We start from the raw sequence: 18431 nt of genomic DNA, 5'->3' as shown, positions 1-18431 counted from the left end.
GCAGACAGAAATTTAAATAACCTACAGTAATATCCGTAACACGGCAGTGCAACTCGTTACCGGGGAGCCAGTCGATTTGGAATTTCGTTATCTGCGAGCCGAGTCTATAAATACGTTTATACTTATCTATCCGCGTTAGTTGCCGGAGGATAAACGAGGCTGTAGTTGTTTGTTAGTTTTAATCGCTCGTACGCGGTCTAAACATCGTTATGTATTAAGCAGAAACGTGATTACCAACCGTTTTGATTGTATACAGCACGTAACTACGTGAACTTAAATTAAATGTGAGTACGTTTTTCGAAAAGGAACTTTTGTCTTCATTAAAAGAAAAAAAAAGAAAAGAAAAGAAAGAAAGAAGAAACACGAGACGAGAAAACTGAGAAAATCGACATTTGCTTCCGTACGATCTTGTTCCTCGGTTTACGCGGAGTATCCGCTTCGCGTGGATTCGCTTGACGCGAATGAAAATCGCGTAAATAGAGTTTGTCGATATAAAAGAAAAACTATGTACGCGCAACGTAACGTACTTTTATTCGTATCTCATACGGCAGTGACGCGTGTAAACGTCGCCTAAACTAAATAGCCAACAGTAATAAGCGTACAGAGTAACTTGTTTAGTTTTAAATTTGCTAAATTATTTTAAAACTTGTAGGAAAACATATTTTCTCACCGCGTAAATCAATATCGCGCATAAAATCTACGTAAATCGTGTGGTAATTTACCGCGTAAATTCACGAACCAGCGTATAAAATATTCGACGATAGATGAGGAGTATCGTCGCGAAAAATGCGTAGGATTCAATTCGCGCGTGGTAATTGTGACACGATGAAAAAGTTGAAGAGTCGAGCGGCGATCTTCGATCAGAGGTTTGGTTTTCGAACGAGCGTAACTTGCATCCGAGTCATAATTCAACAGCCACAATGATTCGTGACCAAGACGAAGTAGCAACGACACAAAGTTGCAGTCGAGTTACGCGTGACGAAATTTATGTTCCCGTGAAACAAACAAGTCTCCGTACGAAGCTCGTTTCTTCGCCTTTGCTTCGTAACGCTGCTATTCTTCACCGTTCTTGACTCCGTGTGAATTATGGTCTTGCGGTTTTGCGAGGCTGCTCTAATGTTTGGCCTAATGTAAAAATTCCCTAAAAAGAACCACCATTAAGTACGATATCTGTACGCGCAAGTTTTGAAGAAAATCTCGCTTGAAATTGGAATTTGCAACGGTAGTTGCGCGAATGATCGCACAGTTAAGCAGCGTAATAGTAGCATCGGTATTTGGAACGTGAAATCGGTCAATTTAATATCTCGTCGTCTTTTTATAATCTCCAACCTTTTTTAAACGTACAACGTTGCGTTATTCCGGTAGATGGGACGAGATGTTGGAAATAACGCGGCAATCGTTAAGAATAATGACGGCCGTTGATACTTTAACCTGTTACCTTCTGCGGCAAATCAGTCGGCTCGTACTCTGTCAATGGCCAAACACGCCGGATGTGACAGGTTGCTTGCCTAAAAATCCCTTCGTTTAATGTTGCGTTATTCTACTTGTATTAAAGGCGAATTACGTCATGTTTGCATTTCGTTGGTCAATGAAACGAACTAACTCGATCGCCAGCTATCTTTTAGTGGCGTATACGAGATGCGTTACGCGCGGACAAACGATCCAGTCGACAAATTTAGAAGCTGCAGTTTATAGCGTCCGGCGGTATCGACGACAGCGTAATTGGATTTAGAAATCAGCGTTTTCCTCGCGCGCGAAGTTGAGTAAATGATATCGTCGTATTATTAATATCTGTTATTACGTGTATGCTTCGAATTGCAAATTATTATCATACAAATGACAAGTTGCATTTGCAGTGAAATACAGGCTTGTTTCGAAGAATCGTTCGATTCTTGAAATACGTTCGTTAATACGAAAGAACAGGTCTTCTGGAGGGTAGAAAGTGTTGAAACTCGAATATAATTAGTTTCTTTAAATAAACTTGATAATTTCCAAGTAACTAACAGTTTGAATTAAACGCTCGTAATCGATAAGAATCTGTCGATCATCGATTAGTATTAAGAGAATCTGCCCGGATTTCGTAGCAGTAAAATTTTCGTCCGACCTGCAGCTACGTGCTCGCGTAGAATGACCATCTCTGTCGAGCATCGGAGGCCCCCGATACGATCGCAAAAACCGCGATCATTGGTGCAAAACAGGCTGACAGTGTCGGGACGAGAAAGAACTGTTCGCCGATCGACACGTTCGCCATCACGAATGTTTTATAGTTAATTAATAGCACGGCGGTCGCGGCCGATGGAGACCAGGAATTTTTCAGCAATTATTCGTTTCGTCGGCAACCGTCACGCGCACGCAACGCCACCGCGTCGCGACGATCGGTCGCCATTATCAACGCTGCCACCGATTGGCACAACCGATTCCAGTTTGTCCCCTTTCTCGGATTAGATCTAACGAAAGCGAAATAAATCAGCGGTTCTCCTCTGAACGAAGCAAAGAATATTTTATACGGGAATATAAAATTGAACGATCAACGATCGTTATCGATCGATAAGATTTAAATTACGGAATCGAACGAACGTTGTGAAAAGCGACAGAGTCACGCGGAAATTCTTTTCCTCGACTATTCGGTGTATCGCGGCTAAAATTAAAGTTTCGCGCGAGAAAATCTAACAGATCGGTCGATCGTTCGCCTAATCGTCGGCTCTTACGAGTTTTTGAAAGCGGGAGGAAAGCACGTTTGCGAGCGGACGCCGAGATCGTAATTCACTTTCACCGATCGTCGTGTGTCGAGCTTGTTTGCATCGAGCATGTAACGTTGTTTCTTCTTTACCTCGTGACGCCAAATTCCTTGACATGTTGCGTGGAGGATCGCGCCAGATCGCGTACCATACGACGTACCGTGTTACGTGTTGCTATTCAAATAATAATGGTATAATAATGGTAATAGCAATTTGTTCGACGATATAATCGTACGTATGCGAAACTGAATTCGAACGAAAAGTATAATGCTGTAGGTTAAGGTAACTAGCCTATTGTGCGTTGCGTGATTCTACTAGTTTGAATATTCTCGTTTCTCTGAATATTTATATTTCCACGTGAAATTAATATATTACCGTATTGTATACTCCAGTTTGCCATACCTGTGACTAGTATTTGTGTCCACTTTCTTGCTGATTTCTCGCTAATTAATTTTTCGGAAATCTCCTTAAGGCACCTATAATTCTTCAAAGCAAGATTCCGCTCGAGTAATATCTAAAAATTAATTTATTTAAAAAAAAAAATTCATCCGTACTTCATTAGCACCTGACCGTTTATTAAGAGAGTAATAAAAGTAGTTCCTCTGTGTTGAATAGTTAAACCGTTAAACTGTTGCAAAATATCCTGTCATTGTAAAATGTTAATACACTTTTTACTCACGAACGAAATAAAAAAACGAAGAAGAAGGAAGATGGAACAAAGAAATTTCAAGAAAGCCAATGCCACAAGATCGCGTGCTTAAGAAAGCGGTATTTCACTCTCTTTTTTTCTTTTTCTTTTTCTTTCGCGCATCAATTCAAAATTTACGAGGTGCTAAGTGAGAGTACTCGTTTAAATACTCGAGCTGCCAGACAAATGGTACACTCTCTAAAATCCAACTATTCCAGCGAATTTGAGAAATTAAACTCTACCTTTCCCATTCGTTGTTACTTTTCACCAATTTTTCTCTAGCCACGTTAATCAAAAATTTAACTACGCGTTACAAAATATCGCCGTTTCTTTCCATTTCAGCTGACACAAACACACACACACACACATTCTATTATAATCTACCTTAATCAAGAATCTAAAATGTCCCAATCTCGATATAACCGTCTTTACCTGACATTAATATATTTTTTTACGGCGTTTTAATTGAAAATATCGTTACGATGAAAGTATAAGAAACTTCGGCTGTTCGAAGCAGCGAGAGTTTTCTATAAGAATTAATTAGAAAATCTGAAAAAAAAAAACGCTTTTTCCTTCGACGCTCGTGTGATCATCAAAGTGTATTAAAATTGTTCCAATTAACATGTAAAAATCATTAATTATCGATACGGATACGCCTTTGGAGCAACTGGTTCTGCTAATCGAATTGATCACTTGCGTAAAGAAGAACAAACTGGAAAGTAACCAGGTTAATTGTTTATTGCAACAATATCGGATATCTATTTTTTATCGATAATTATTATTACAAGCAAAGGATCATTAATCTCCAACCGATTATTCACGCGAGCCGTCTTTAGAATCATTGCACGGATGAGGAGCAAATTTTGTAGGTTGAAACGTAAAATGTGTCAGGTTTTATCCTACTTTGTCCATATTACAGAGATTATTATGCTTCCGATATTTCATATATTCTTTCGTATTACGAGCATCCTGTACGTCTTTCCGCACCTTCGAATTCCCCATAAACGCAAAAAGATGTGCAACCTAGTTGCGAGCTGGGCTTTGTGAGATCTCGTGTCATTAATTTTCTATTAATTTTTTCGCCCCGTTAAAAACTGCCCGGCGCATCAGCAGCTCCATAAATATTATTCGCACAATTTGCTTAAATGCAGTGGCGCGTAAAAAGCTTTGCCACCACTGCTGCGGACTATTCGTATTATAGAATAAATACGAGGCGCATCCTCGACGTAAGTTCTGATTGGCTATTAGAGAAAAGCAGAAATTTATCTCCATAACGTTTCACGTTCGTCCAGTTCTACGCACCTTGAACTACTTTGCCGCGTAGTTTTTACTATTATTCGGACACTTTGTCATAACGGGACAGCAATTTTTGTGTCTCCGATTCGTAGAACGGTGCCACTCGAGCGCCGGAGGTGGCACCCGGCGTCAACGTAATTCCTCAAATAGCGAACACACCGTAAAATTTCTGGCAAACCAACGCGAAGAGTGGGAATTGTGTTACGCCGTCCGGAATTTCGGAAGTTACGCTCACGCTGGGTACCGCTTTGCGGCCTGTCCAACGAGACGAGAGAATAGACATGAACGAAACGCGATCGCGACTCTCTCGTCTGGTTGGACAGACTATAGGCGACGTCATTCTACGAAGCGGGGATAGAAAAACTGGTGACCTCTTGTCTCATGTCCAGTCTCGACAAAGTTGAAAAGCACGTAGCGAGCCAGTTCAAGTTGCGGTAGAACGCAACGACAACATCGAAAGATCTGAAACCGAATTTCTGCCTTTCGTCGATCGCAACTTATCTTCCGGATATTGTGCGAATCGAAGGATCAAGCGAGATTCGCGGAACAAAGTGGAACGTTCGCATGGCGAGTCAGGACACGTTCTTCCTGAGTGGATCAGATTTCGATCCTTGTTGCGCTCCGGTTGGCCGTTTCGATCAACGCTCGTAGCTCAACGGGTGAAAGTGCTTAGCGACGCTGAATGCGAGCTTAATGCAAATCGAAGGGAGAATCTCGCTGACGTACCCTCATTTGCATAACGTATTGTCGCTTTTGAAGCGGGCCGGCGACTCGCGAGAAGGCCAGAGAAATCCGGACCGTAAAAGCAGCCGGTACACCCGGTAAATAATTCGACCTGGCCGGTTAACGGGGATACTACGTTCTGTTCGTTGACGTGCCACATGCGATCGACGTATTCCCTCGACCTTTCGTTCGAGAAAACAGCGAGGAAATTTTTTCACAGGAAGCAGACGCGCGTGTCTCGCGTAGAAATCTCTGTGGAACGCTGTTTAATCGAAGGCAGAGTAAAATATGTCTCATAGTTGATACTTTGTTCAGAGTCTTTTTCGACGCATCTTTCCCTCCAAATGCATCGGTTCGTCGAATTTGTCGTCGCGTCCTTTTATTCGATCTGTCGTTACGCGGTTTTCTTTAAATCGTCGCTGCGTCATTTTCTACGCAACTCCCATTCGATATTCCGATGCAACGCGAGAACATCAACGGTCCACGGACGAATGCGAAATCCTGCGAAGATAGTAGAAGGGAGTCCATGTTTGGCGGACGACTTCTTATATAAAGTGACTAAGGTCCTTTGTTTCTTGCATCTTTCCACTTTCCACTTTCGCAAGCATGCGTAGCTGCAAACGTTTGATATTACGATGGACTAACGGTTAGATCGTGGTCGCTTTACGATGTTAGGTTTAATGCGAAAATATTGGATGGACAGTTGGACAGGTATGTGTGTGGAGGAAATTATGTTCATTCCCGATCGTTTCTGACAGTTTTATCATTTGCTTTATTGCGAACATCGTACAAGTAGCGTCCTGACCTGCTAATACTATTACTCGAAATCTAAGGTAATCATATTCAGTAAGTAGCATAATAGATAGTGCTTCGTTTAATGGTCAATACGTTCCTTCTATCTTTTTTTCTCTTTTTTTTTTTTTAGATTCTAAGATACGAAAGCATGGCGATTAACTGTGTAATTTTATTTTCAAATCTGACATACATACAGTTCTCTCTCTTGCTGTTTCTCCGTTATCCTGTTTATCTACTCTCTAATTTTCGAGTCTGTCGTTCTGGTTTTTGGCTCGTATTTCTACAGACAGGAAAAAGTTCCCGAAGAATAATTAAAAAACGAGCAAGATAACTTTGCGCGTCTTAGTAGAATTCCAGGGATGTTTCTTTTATCTTACACAGACTTTGTTCTAACAAAGGTAAAAATACAGTCAACCAGGTGAAGGATAATCGTTGCCGGGAATTTCAGTTCTCCGCGTCGTAAAAACTTCGCGCGTCATAAAGATTAATGAAATTGCAATGAAATTATTATAAAATTCTTTCCTCTCGTCGGGTTCGTTCGACGTTCGCGACGATACTCGACGCGACGAAATACTTCCAAGGATGAAGAATTCCCCCTCCCTCGGAGCGCCTATCCATTTAGAAACGAGGAGCAGAGAAATCGAAAAAGAGAGATTCTAACGTTTTCTTGCGATGAGTCGAAGCATTTATCCGGTATTCGAGTGTCGCGGCGAGAAACGGACACGAAACGCCGGTAAAAAGCGTAAAAATCCAATCAGCCGCTCGTTACCGATATTTTTCTAACCGTCGAGCCGGGAATTCTCGTGAAACGAGGAGAAATGAAGTAACGTCGTTGCTCTGCTGAATCGTCGGTAAATCAATCACAGCAAGATCCACGATTTAGAGTCGCGAGAATCGTGTCACACGGTCTCCTTCTAACCTTCCATTTTCCACCTGATATACATTCAGAATCAGGAATCTAAGGATTTTTAACGGTTGACTCGGTCGATCGTGAAACTTATCAAATACCTGACGATCGAATAGCGACACAAGGAGACGGTCAACTAATAATTTTCTGTCTCGAGTAACGAATTTAAAGACGAGCCAGCGAGATCCAACGAATGGACGAACGTAACGATTTCGTGTAATTTCGTTGCAACGAGTTTCTCTTAAATCGACTGTGTCTTTTCTACGTATAGAGACGGATAAGAAACTATATTTCAGATATACATGGACGTGTAACAGAGATGTAACGGAGGTGTATTGTGCAAAGCAACGTTTCACTATCGCGTCCAAGGGATTTTACCGTGGATGGAAACAATCGTTGCAACTATTACGTTATCGTGGATCTGTTTCGGGTGAAAAGGGTCGAGGGGAAAAAAAGGCGATGACCAACTGCCTCGCGCGGCCCCCGAAGAACAAAGGTGTACGGTTGCGTTCGCTTAAGGAGGCGGGGATCTAATTTCACGCTGTCGTTGCATAATCCTGGATGCGAATATAACACCCGACGAGTATTTATCTTCCACGGTCGGATCCATCGATCTTATTCGAACGACCGTATCGAGAGTAATTTCATTTCGGTTATCCCGGTGAATGAAAAAGAACGGGAGAATGCGAATAAAAGAGGAATAAACGCGTCGTATAATATACAAGCACGCAATTTTGTTTTCTTTTTACGCAATTCGCTTGGAAGTTGTTTAAGAATAGAAACGAGATTTCAGAGGTAACGTTGCATTTGCGGAACGCTAGTCGAAGATTCGCCACTTTGTTAAAATTATACGTACACGTAGGTGTCGATACGTATTAACGATCAAAGGTTGCACAAAATGGTAAGTTACTATACCCGCAGAATTTACTAGAAACATACCGCTTACCCGCATGACGGATGCAAAAAGATCTTTCGAACGCGTTTCTATAAAATTGATATCGTTTCGTCAGCGAGCAGAACGCGCTCGACCAGTGCGTCGTGCATTTGCCGCACGATCGTTTCGAAACGATCCAATCACCAACGATTGAGCGAAAGAATGATCGATATGTCTTTTCGACGCGTATAGGGACGGCTGCGTCATCCGACGGATTTCATTCTCGATGACGTTTCTCCAGACCGCGTCGCTGAAATTACTGTCACTCGAAAATCTCGAGGACCTAGAACCAGCTATGATGTGCGTAGATTATGCTGTACGTTTTATTTTATTCGTCGATTTTGCGATTTATGCGCTGTGCGTATTTGTTATTACGTTTCGTCGGTTTATTACCGTCGTTCGATCGTCGAATAAATTATCAATGTTTTTTCTTCCATTAATAGACGATTTTGTATGGTTGTTGGTAAATATTTGAATAAGTTTTTGATATTACATTTTTGTTTGTCTTTCGAACGTAAAGAAATAAAGGGGCAGTAAGATATTTTTGAATGTTAGCGCGCGTAGCGTTATATTTACGCGTCGTTTGGAACATATTGTGTACGTTCACGCGCCATATTTCAAGTTACGAGCACGTTAATTACCAACTCTGCCAAAACATGGCAGGTGCTCCATCGACTTGGAGTTTCGATCGTTGGCTGTCACGTGTATAGCGTGATAGGTGTACTTCTTTGTTTATTTTTCTGCCTTTTTCGTCTTCCTCGCCATGGTAAATTGGCCAAGCTTGATTAACCTCTGCGAATAACCTTCGGATTATCTGCGACTCTTTGATAGCAAATAGGCAAGAAGCTCGTTAAAAACCCTCTGTCATTTACGATAATCGTCTTTCGTTTAAATTCATTTCTACTACTCGCGATTTTCGATTGAGAACGTCAACTTTGTATATATATTTTAAAAAATTAAACAAATAATCGCACAGAAAGTACGGTTGATTTGTTGATATTTTCGACTCTTCGATCTTGAAACTCTGTAAACCGAGTTAAACTCGCGTCACCGAGTTCTCGTTTCACAGACGCGAATTCGTATTAATACAAAGTGATAAAATACACCCGGACTGTTCGAGACAATGAATCTGAATATCAAACACGAAAAAGTACGACGTGTCGTCTACCGTCATAGTAACATCGATGAATATGTAATTAATCCAGGTAGATAAAGGAACGAATCCCGTACTTTGATCACGTACGCTACACGTAAAAATATCCAAGAAATCAACTCTGTTGGACAAACTTGAAATTTTCTTCTCATTTTACGTGCCGCTTCTAAACATTAATTGCATCTCAATATGATATCTTACGCGCTAAACTTCCATACAAAAATCCATACGAAATATTAAACGTCCTTCGATATAAGAAGATTTTCTAACTGATAGGAATTCATTCCTGCTTCTAGCGCTATTACACATGAAGAAACCTTGAGAAGATCTTATTTCCACTTCTATGATCATCACGCACTAAGAAACCTTGAACTTCTGTTCGTTAACATCCTGTAAAACATAAAACCTTCGACTAATCCGCACATCGTCCAACAACAAACTCGTTTCAGCATTATTTTCTGACTACCAATGCACAATGCAATTACGCCTACACCTTGAATCGAACGTCTCCTTAAACCTGCAAACCGATCTTTCATGCGATACACCTATTTACTCGTCTTACGGCAGATTTCCTGCTTCGACGGTGGAAACTTGGACGAAAATACGATCTCTAAACCAGAGTATTAAATAGAACGCGACCGAAATAAGGTATTTTCTTAAATCGTAAGATCTTGTCAGAATCAATTTTTCAAATAAACATTCTAACGGAATAAACGCCGTTGCACAGGACGAAACTGCACAGAACCATAACGCGTAACATGTTCACAAGTCGATCACCGATGATATTATACTTTTGTCGTATCTCGCGTCAGATTCTCCTATCAAAATTTTCTTTAAAACGAAACACAATCCTCCTGGAGAAAACACCAGAAGCAAACCTTCCTAAATCTCAAAGTCCATCTCTCGCCGATCTATCGGGCAATTTCCAGCAAGCTTTGTACACTGGGCGAACTTCTCGACAGCGGAAAACCAAACGTACTCCTCGTAAAACAAACTGCCGCAAACTCGATCTCTCGGCGATTTATAGCTTTCGTTGACCAACTCGCAGTGACCCGCATACACGTTTGTTCACAAATTCTCGTCAAATTAGAGATAGCTGAGAAACCGCAGCATTTTTCACAGAACCAAACCACAGAAAGACCATCGACGTCTATCTCGACGAACCAACCACCGCTTGCTACGTCGTTGCTCTCCTAATTCACACCGCACGTTCTACGAATGCTTCGCTGCAAAGATATTGCTCCAAAGCGCGAAAGTTGCGGCAGGAAACGTCGGATCGACAGAATTTTCCCACTTGGAAATTGGCACTTTCCTATGTGCGCGCGCCGCTTTCGCGGATCGAACGCGGAACCCGTTCCTGCTTCCTGGACGAACCGTCGAAAACTTGTCCGCGCGAAAGACCTCGAAACGCTTCCACTGAAAATCGCGCGGCGTTAGCCGCTTTCGCAATACGGACGACTGGCTGCGCTCGCGCGTAACTCGTCGCACACTCGCACGCTCGTACTCTCGCGACGAGTAGATCGTTGCACCGCTCGTATCCACGCGGTCGAATATACACGCGCGTGATACACGTGTGCGTGTCTCCCCATACATGTCTCGGATCCAGAGTCGTAGAGCGTCTGCCCACACGAGTGTACGCCATGGTAGTGTGTGTTTGTGCGCGCGTGTGTGTGTGTGTGTTTGCGCGTGTGTCGATCACACGATCAGACACACAGCCACGGATGCGAGACACGCTCGCGCGGACCTGCACGTACACAGAGGCGCGCGGAGAACAGGCAGCGCACGTACGAGTGTGTACTATACCGGAACGAAGCGGAGAGTGACTAACCTCTGCGAATAGAAGATGGACGTCCACGGGGATAGCTGGCAGGAATAATCCTCTGGTCGACAGCTGACTGAAGAATCGATGGAACGGTCAGAAAACGATCGTCGAGATCTGTCTCTTATGCCACGGCATGCTGCACGCTCGATATTCTTCGTCCAACTGGCAAATATTTCGCCAGATATAATTCATAGAGAATAACGATCGTAGTTGTTCGGGCACAAAGTGTCACAGTGGAATCGACAACGAAACTTGGACGATAGCCATTCGATTTGTCCTTGACGATAGATGCACGGTTCGTATGCGTGCTAGCCAAGCAGCGGTTAACGTCAGACACGACGATACACACGCCGGTATACACCACTGGCAGGAACCGAGTTAACCTCGTGAAAATCGCAAGATGAAAGAAGGTCCGGGTCGCACGGAGGAGATTCACCGGCAGAGGAACCCGGACACGCACCGTGTGCCAGGAGAACGGGACGTCCACGCGTTCGCGCGGCCGGATACACGCTACCAGATGTTGACGTCTCGCGAGGAGCTCGGACGCCGCCACGCTAGCGTTTACACGCGAAAAACACTCTCACTCGCGACCGAACACGGACACGTATGTTCCGCTAGCTTATCCACCGGATTAACACCTCGTTGGTACCTCGACGGTTTCTTTCTTCCCGTGGAACGTGTGTGCCGTTCTCTTCCTCACCCACTGGTCTCCAACTGTACACACGAACGTTGTTCACGACATGTACGCGCCTGTGATGTTCGAACGTACAGTTAGAATATATCGTGGAAGGAACATCGGTGAATTCGAAAGAAACACGAAGGAATGCGACGATTTTTGTTCGCTTGGACGAAACAAGGGCACCAAGGACCAAAGTCCTCGACGATCACCGATGTTGGCCGTTGCTGGTGGCTCGCGTTACGCACGATTAACGATGCCGCGACGAGCACGATACCATCCTGGGACAACGTGCACCAGGAACGGAGGTCTGACTGCGATCCAACCCGATCCAACGTGGATCCAGCTGTTCGTGGACGCCGATGTTGTCCGGGACAGTGTCACGCGGCCGTAAACCGTATTGCTCGCCGGCGACCGTACGACTGTACGCGTGGTGGAGGTGGAGGAAGGAGGAGATAGAGGTAGCGGTAGGTAGTGGCGGAGGAAAAGGTGGGGAAGGAGGAGAACGCTTCTTCGTGTTCCTCTTCGAGACTACCTTGGTGCACCTTCGGCTGCTGATCTCCTCGAATTCTCTATCCGCAGCCGAGAGAGAATTTGTTTTTCTCCGAGAGAAGCCGGATGTTGCGAAGGAAGAGACAGGTCTGCCCCCGCGGCTTCGCTGCTCGAATTTTTTTCCCCCTTCCGGCCGGGGAAGCTACGCGGCTGTCGACTGCCGCGGGAAACTCGTGAAAAACGACTTCCTGGGGAAATTACATAGATACGCTTCAACGAGAACAACTATATAGAAGCCTGATCCGCTGCCGTGAAAACAGGTCAATCTACACTGGCCGGCGGAAGAAATCGAGCAACGCGACGTAAATCGACTGAACGATTCTCGAGAGTTTCACCGATAGAAACGTAGGAATCTCTGTGATTTTTATATCCACTATATATACATACATATATATATGTACATATATATATAGTATATATACGTACATACATACATACATACATATGTATATACATATGCTTCATTCGAAGTTGCTCGGAGACAGCGGAGAAACGCAGATATAGGAAAAAGAGTTACGACGAGTTGTCTCGACTCGAAGCTTCCGATGGGAAAGCAGGAAGGAAAGAGCGACGACGGACGCGTCGGATCGAGTTGCGAAGCCTGTGCGGACGGTAAGAAGAAAACGGACGGCGCACCGCGACGGACGTTGGCAAGGCAAGGTAAGACACTGCATGCTGGCGCAATGTCTTACGGTGGCCGCGGTGCGCTCTATGGCGTGCATCATGGAGGACTTACAGCGGTATACCTTGCCGGGGCTTCGGCACGCCGACGAAAGGGGGTAGAGAGTCGGGGCCGCGAGCAAGATAGGCGCCACGAGGTGAACAGAGACGATCGTAGCGAGTACAACGAGCCGAGAGAATATATACTAGGTAGGTAGGTAGGTATGTATTTCGCCTCGAGCGACTCCAGGTATAGCGGTACTCTTCGACTTCCCTCCCCGCGACCTCACCTGGTCCCCTACCCTAGGCTATACCACCACCTCGGTTCCAGCCACCTCTCGTTTCCCCTCTCTACACCTCGCCGCCACTACCACCTGGTCGAGTATCCTCCTCCACCTCTTCCTCCTTCTCCCTCTTCCGACCACTGTCCTGGTACCCCACGTTGCCCCTCGTTTTTCTACCTCCAAAGGTGGCCCGTGTTTCTCTACGTGTGTATACGTTCACGATGCTGCCGCTCCGCTGCCGTTGCTGCACGTGTCGCGATCCTACGACCACGGTCCTACGGAACCATCGTCCGTGTATCTGCCGAACGTTGTGTACACCGTTTCCTCCTCTTCTGCTCTCTGCCTCTCGAGCAGACCGTATAGAGAGTGTGTATGGCTCAACGACACGTACAGACGGTAGGTCTGCGGTCTACCGCTCCACGCAGCGTGCACGGCCTGCAGGATCTCTCAAGGACGTAGGCCGTGAGCTTTTCGGGCCTCGCTCGACCTACTGCTGGACGAGAACGCGCGCGCCGAGCCGGAGACTTCGATGAGCGCATAAGAAGGGTCCCTGCCCTCTGCGGCTGAACGGAGAACGGCGCGATCGTTTGGTTGGTTGGTCGGTCGGTTGCCTGGTGAGACGAGCGCAGCGTACCGTTTTCATGCGATGCTACGACCCCTCCGGGGAGCACACGTGTGCTCGCGGGGTGCTGGCGATTGCATTAACCCTTCAACGTGCAATTTTTTCTCCCTGTAACGTTTCGACCAAAGGTGTGCGGAACTTTGATTCGAGCGTCGATCGGTTCGACGCTTTTTGTTTTTATTCGAACGTGCGAGTAACGGTGAATTTTTTTGAAACACAAATTATTTATCTCCACGTTTGTTCTGTAGGGGTTGTTGTTGGTTTTGAAGCGAATAATTGGAAACATTACAGGGAGAATCGTAGATAATTTGACACAGGTAGTTGAGAATACCAGAGCAAGTTGTAAAAGTACAGGAACGTTTAAAATAGCGTTCTCTAAAAATTGAGTAAAATTATAGGAAAGGAACGAACAAGACAGTTTATTACATTGTTAATTAAGTTTCGTATCGGTTCTCATCCTGCCCCCTTTCACTTTGCTCCTAGAAATACGCGAGAGAAATATGGACGAATCTCGAACGTATCCAATTTATAAATTACGGCGATTGTTCGTACGTTGAAATGAAGTCAACGTATTTTCGTATAATCGAAGTAATGCGATAAAAGAGTAACACGTGTATACGTAAATTACGCATTACTTTTCTGTTGTCGGAAACATTTTCGCGAGTTTGGATAAAAACTGTAACTATGTACTCTATTTCGCCAACAAGTAGTCTAAAAAATAATAGTAGCTTCCTATTTTAACGCAGCAATCGGAATAGCCATTAACGTCGTACTACGAATATCGGACAAAACAATGTTTCACTTTGCTTCGTTGTTTCTCCGCGCTACGATTTCTCTTACGTATCGAAAGTTCTTCCTTCTCCACACGTTCGAAAACTCTTCGAAAATCCGATCACCGACGAAGAAACTTAAAAAGACTTATGCAACGAACAACATGTTCGTATTCGCCACTCTTTAACACGTTCATTACCGATACTTTGAAACTTAACGTAACGCAGCCTATCTCAATTTAGATCCATTAGATCCACCGTTTCATCCACCAATAAATTTTCCGCTTGACAAGAAACTCGCCTCCATCTGCGATTAAACCACTCGCCTAAAGTGGCCTAAACTACAGCACGCGAAGGTGTAAATCGAGCTTCCAGCGGCACGCTCGTCCTCTGCTACAGCTTCCTGTCGGGCGTTCCGCTTCGCGCCTCTCCGCTGCGGTCGCAGGAGCGCGTTTCAGGGCGCGACCGGTGATAAATCGGGCAAAAGGACGATCGTCGAAACGAGGGGATTCCATGGCTCGAGGCGCGCTCACCTCGCTTCTCCTGATACACGCGCTAAACTGGTATTTAAAGCGGTTATCATTTATCGTGAAACCGTTCCGCGAGACGGCGAGCTGCAACACTATGCTCGATCCTTTTTCCCCTCTTTCGCTCTTTTCTTTTTTCTTTTTTCTACTTTGTTTCTTTTTCGTGTTCTCGCGCACCGGCTGGCCCCTCGGCGCGTGCACGTGCTACCGGGCGATCGGTCTCTCTTGCAAGCGGTGCAAAGAGGAGGGAAAAAGCGGAGACGAAGGCGGCCACTTAATTGCGGAATACCAGCGCACGTGCACGCGTCGATAACGCGCATCCTTTCCGCTCCTCTGACATCATCGATCAGCCACCCTGCGCGATTCTCCCGCTTTTTGCCGCGGCCTCCGGTTCTTTCGTTCGCTCGCGCCACCGCCATTTTTCGCCATCACGGTTATTAGTCAGGATCGGACGGTATTTTTGCCCTGCGGGACACTGCAGATGCCTCCCGATGGCCTCGGGACTCGTTTTATCTCCTTCGAGGATAGAAGAGATCGGCGCGAGGAAGATAACAATAAGCGTTCTTGGAGATATTTTTCGCCGGATTTTCTGAACATCGGGCTTGCTTATTTACGTCGTTGTTTCTTTTTTAACGCGATCTTCGTACTCGGCGCCTCCAGTATCGTTCGTATTTTGGAAGTTTCCCGATCGTCCGTAAAGAGAGCGCGTGTGTATGACAGCGTACACCTGTAACAGTAAAGACAACGTACGAACCGTGTCAGTCATTTAGTGTCTATAACACGGTGCAATAATCCGTCAACGAGTTCTTTACGAGAACTTCACCAGGTCCGATCAAACGACCGATTTCAAAATTTAGTTTAAAATTGTACGTTCATCGTTACTTCTTTCGTTCGTCCAACTTTATGTAAATTCTTGTATCGAACAAAATGAAGAAACTGGTTGATAGAAGATCAGCGTTAAACTTTCATCGGCTATCGCAGATGCTGTATAAAGTTTTAGTTTCGATAATCTAAAAACTGTACTTCTGATTATTTGTCTTTTAGTAAGTTGGTACGCAATGTACTAATCGTAGCCGAGTATCGACACGCGTTGTCGATAACGTTTCGACTATACAGATTAGATTAAAAACATTAATTGCAAAATGTGGTATCTGTTGGAATACATTGGCGAGACAGCATATCCAATTATAGGTAGTTTTAAAAATTCATGAAACAGAAATCGAGATAAACATCGACCGATCTCAACTTTCAAATAAACTTCGCCGCTCTCCTCTGCTCTTCGCGCTATTCTCGTCTCTCGAATAGTCAAAGCAACGCAATTTATCTATGAAATAGGACAAAACGACTCGCGACAGACGCGTTATCTGCCAAAGAAACGACTTCGACGTATTTTGTGTTCGTTCGAGTTCGATTAAGACCTTCTCGCGGCGAAAAGAAGAAAACGTAGAGGAAAGAGAAGCAAGAGAAGCGAGGTACCGACCGAGACCGGTGGCGAGAGATAAAACCAAAGACGAATTCGTATTTCTGGCTGTTCGTTCTAATCTCGAACGTGTTACGCGCGTCGTCACGGTGTTCCACGGTGAATAATGGACACAAAGGACCTAGATCCAGCAACGAAAGATGGGTTCTACCCGCGAGAGAAACTGGTTCCTCTCTTTCGACCGAGTTTACGGGTTATTATTCCCGATAAATCGTCGCCCCGTCGATTATTAACGTCGTTAAGTTTCTGAGAGATATGCCGTTAATCGTCGAGATACATCGCGTTTTGCTTGGATGTCTGGATGACAAAAAGGCCGGGTGTTACAGTTTTAATCGAGAGAGTGGCGGTAGCAACGAACCGTTAGTTCTGCGCAGCACTTTCCAACGAACAATGGTGAAATATTGAATTTAACCAGATACAATAGCTAAACAAAAGTTGGTCGAATAGAATTGATCGACGTTGTAAAAAACCGACTGTTGAATTTTAAAGTTCGACGAGAGTAATCGTAGACGAAGAGTTATATCGAAACGGAAATTTCCGAAAAAGGAAGAAAACACGTCGTATTAAATCGAATGGGGTTTGCTTCTAAATCGCGTGAAAGCAAAATTGCTTCCATCAGAACGAAGAAACTCGTCCGATTCGTTTACTACGATCCACCTGCCTCCATCAACTTGAAACGGAACGACGCCATCTACGAGTAATTAGCATAATACAGTTATCCTAGGAACTAGCAAAAATTTCAATTCAAATACCATTTAACAAACGAAATAATACGACCAACCCCTTTCAATTCTCAACATCTTTCACTCAATCCTATCCTTTCCATCGTGGAATTCCTCGAGCGATCGTCGCATTAATAATCGATGTTGTCCGACGAGAAACGAGCTCGGGTAGAAACAGTGTAAAAAAGGCGATAGCGGAGTAATTAGCTGGAAGGCCTATTAATCGTGTCCATTAGCCAGGTCGAGCAAATCTCCAGGGAGCTAGGCGAGCCGATCCGTCGAAACCGTCCGCGGTATCGACACGCTTCAACGAGAAGCCGATGTTCCGTTGTCGGATGATTTTTGTGAGAGATCAACGAGTAATATTCGCAAGTAAAGACCCGTACGACTTTCAACGCTGTTTCGCCGATGTCTTCCGTTTCCTTTGCTCGTTTTTCAAGCTGGCCTTTCTTTCCTTCGTCTCGCTTCCTCCGGGCAAGGGTAGCCGGTCCTGTGCACGAAGAACAGCACGTAGATATTCTTAATAACGTTAACGGTTCGTTCCGTATCCCTTTATGGTCATTAGTCCAGTTGCTTTTGCTAATATCGACCAGGCCACAGCTACGGTCTCAGCATCGAGCTCTCTTGCGGCTGCTCGTTAGCAGCTCGAAACTACGAGTGTCCAGTTGTACATCCCGTGGCCTCTTGTAATTGGCCTCGAATAAACCGAAACGATCCGCGCGAGCTGACGGACGCCGGAAACCGACGCTCACGGTTTTCCGGATATACGGCAAAGTATTAGCTTGTCTCAAAAGTTTCTTTCGTTTTCTAAGGAAATAAGAACGCGCAACATTTTTTTTTTTTTTTTTTGATATTATTTTATCGAATTACGTATGATCCTTGATTACGAATTACGACGATACGAATGAACGATGTATTTGTTCCATTACCGCGAAATGAATAATTCTGACATAATTCGATAAAATAGTATAAAATAAAAAATATCGTGCGTCTATTATTTGCTCGTGAAACGAAAGGAACTTTTGGGACGACCTAATATGTTTGAACGCCTGTGATAGGGAATTTTTATTTCACGCAGCGAG

General features: G+C 44.5%; 1 protein-coding gene across 3 annotated transcripts in view; it reads right to left on the bottom strand.

Annotated features, from left to right (window-relative positions):
* Positions 1–18431, bottom strand: part of LOC138179446 (protein sister of odd and bowel) — a 258803-nt gene that overhangs the window by 121004 nt on the left and 119368 nt on the right. For 2 of the 3 annotated variants that reach the window (XM_069112248.1, XM_069112249.1), the window contains exon 1: positions 11063–12075. The exons of the other annotated variant lie outside the window; for it this stretch is intronic. The gene's annotated coding sequence lies outside the window, so the exon portion shown is untranslated. Of the gene's footprint in view, positions 1–11062; positions 12076–18431 lie in introns of those variants that run through there. 3 annotated transcript variants of the gene reach the window in all.

Source organism: Bombus flavifrons, chromosome 4 (genome assembly GCF_040668555.2).
Source record: "Bombus flavifrons isolate JBK064 chromosome 4, iyBomFlav1_principal, whole genome shotgun sequence".
NCBI lineage: Eukaryota > Metazoa > Arthropoda > Insecta > Hymenoptera > Apidae > Bombus > Bombus flavifrons.
The sequence above is the reverse complement of the archived record's forward strand: the minus strand, read 5'-3'. Positions and strand labels throughout refer to the sequence as shown.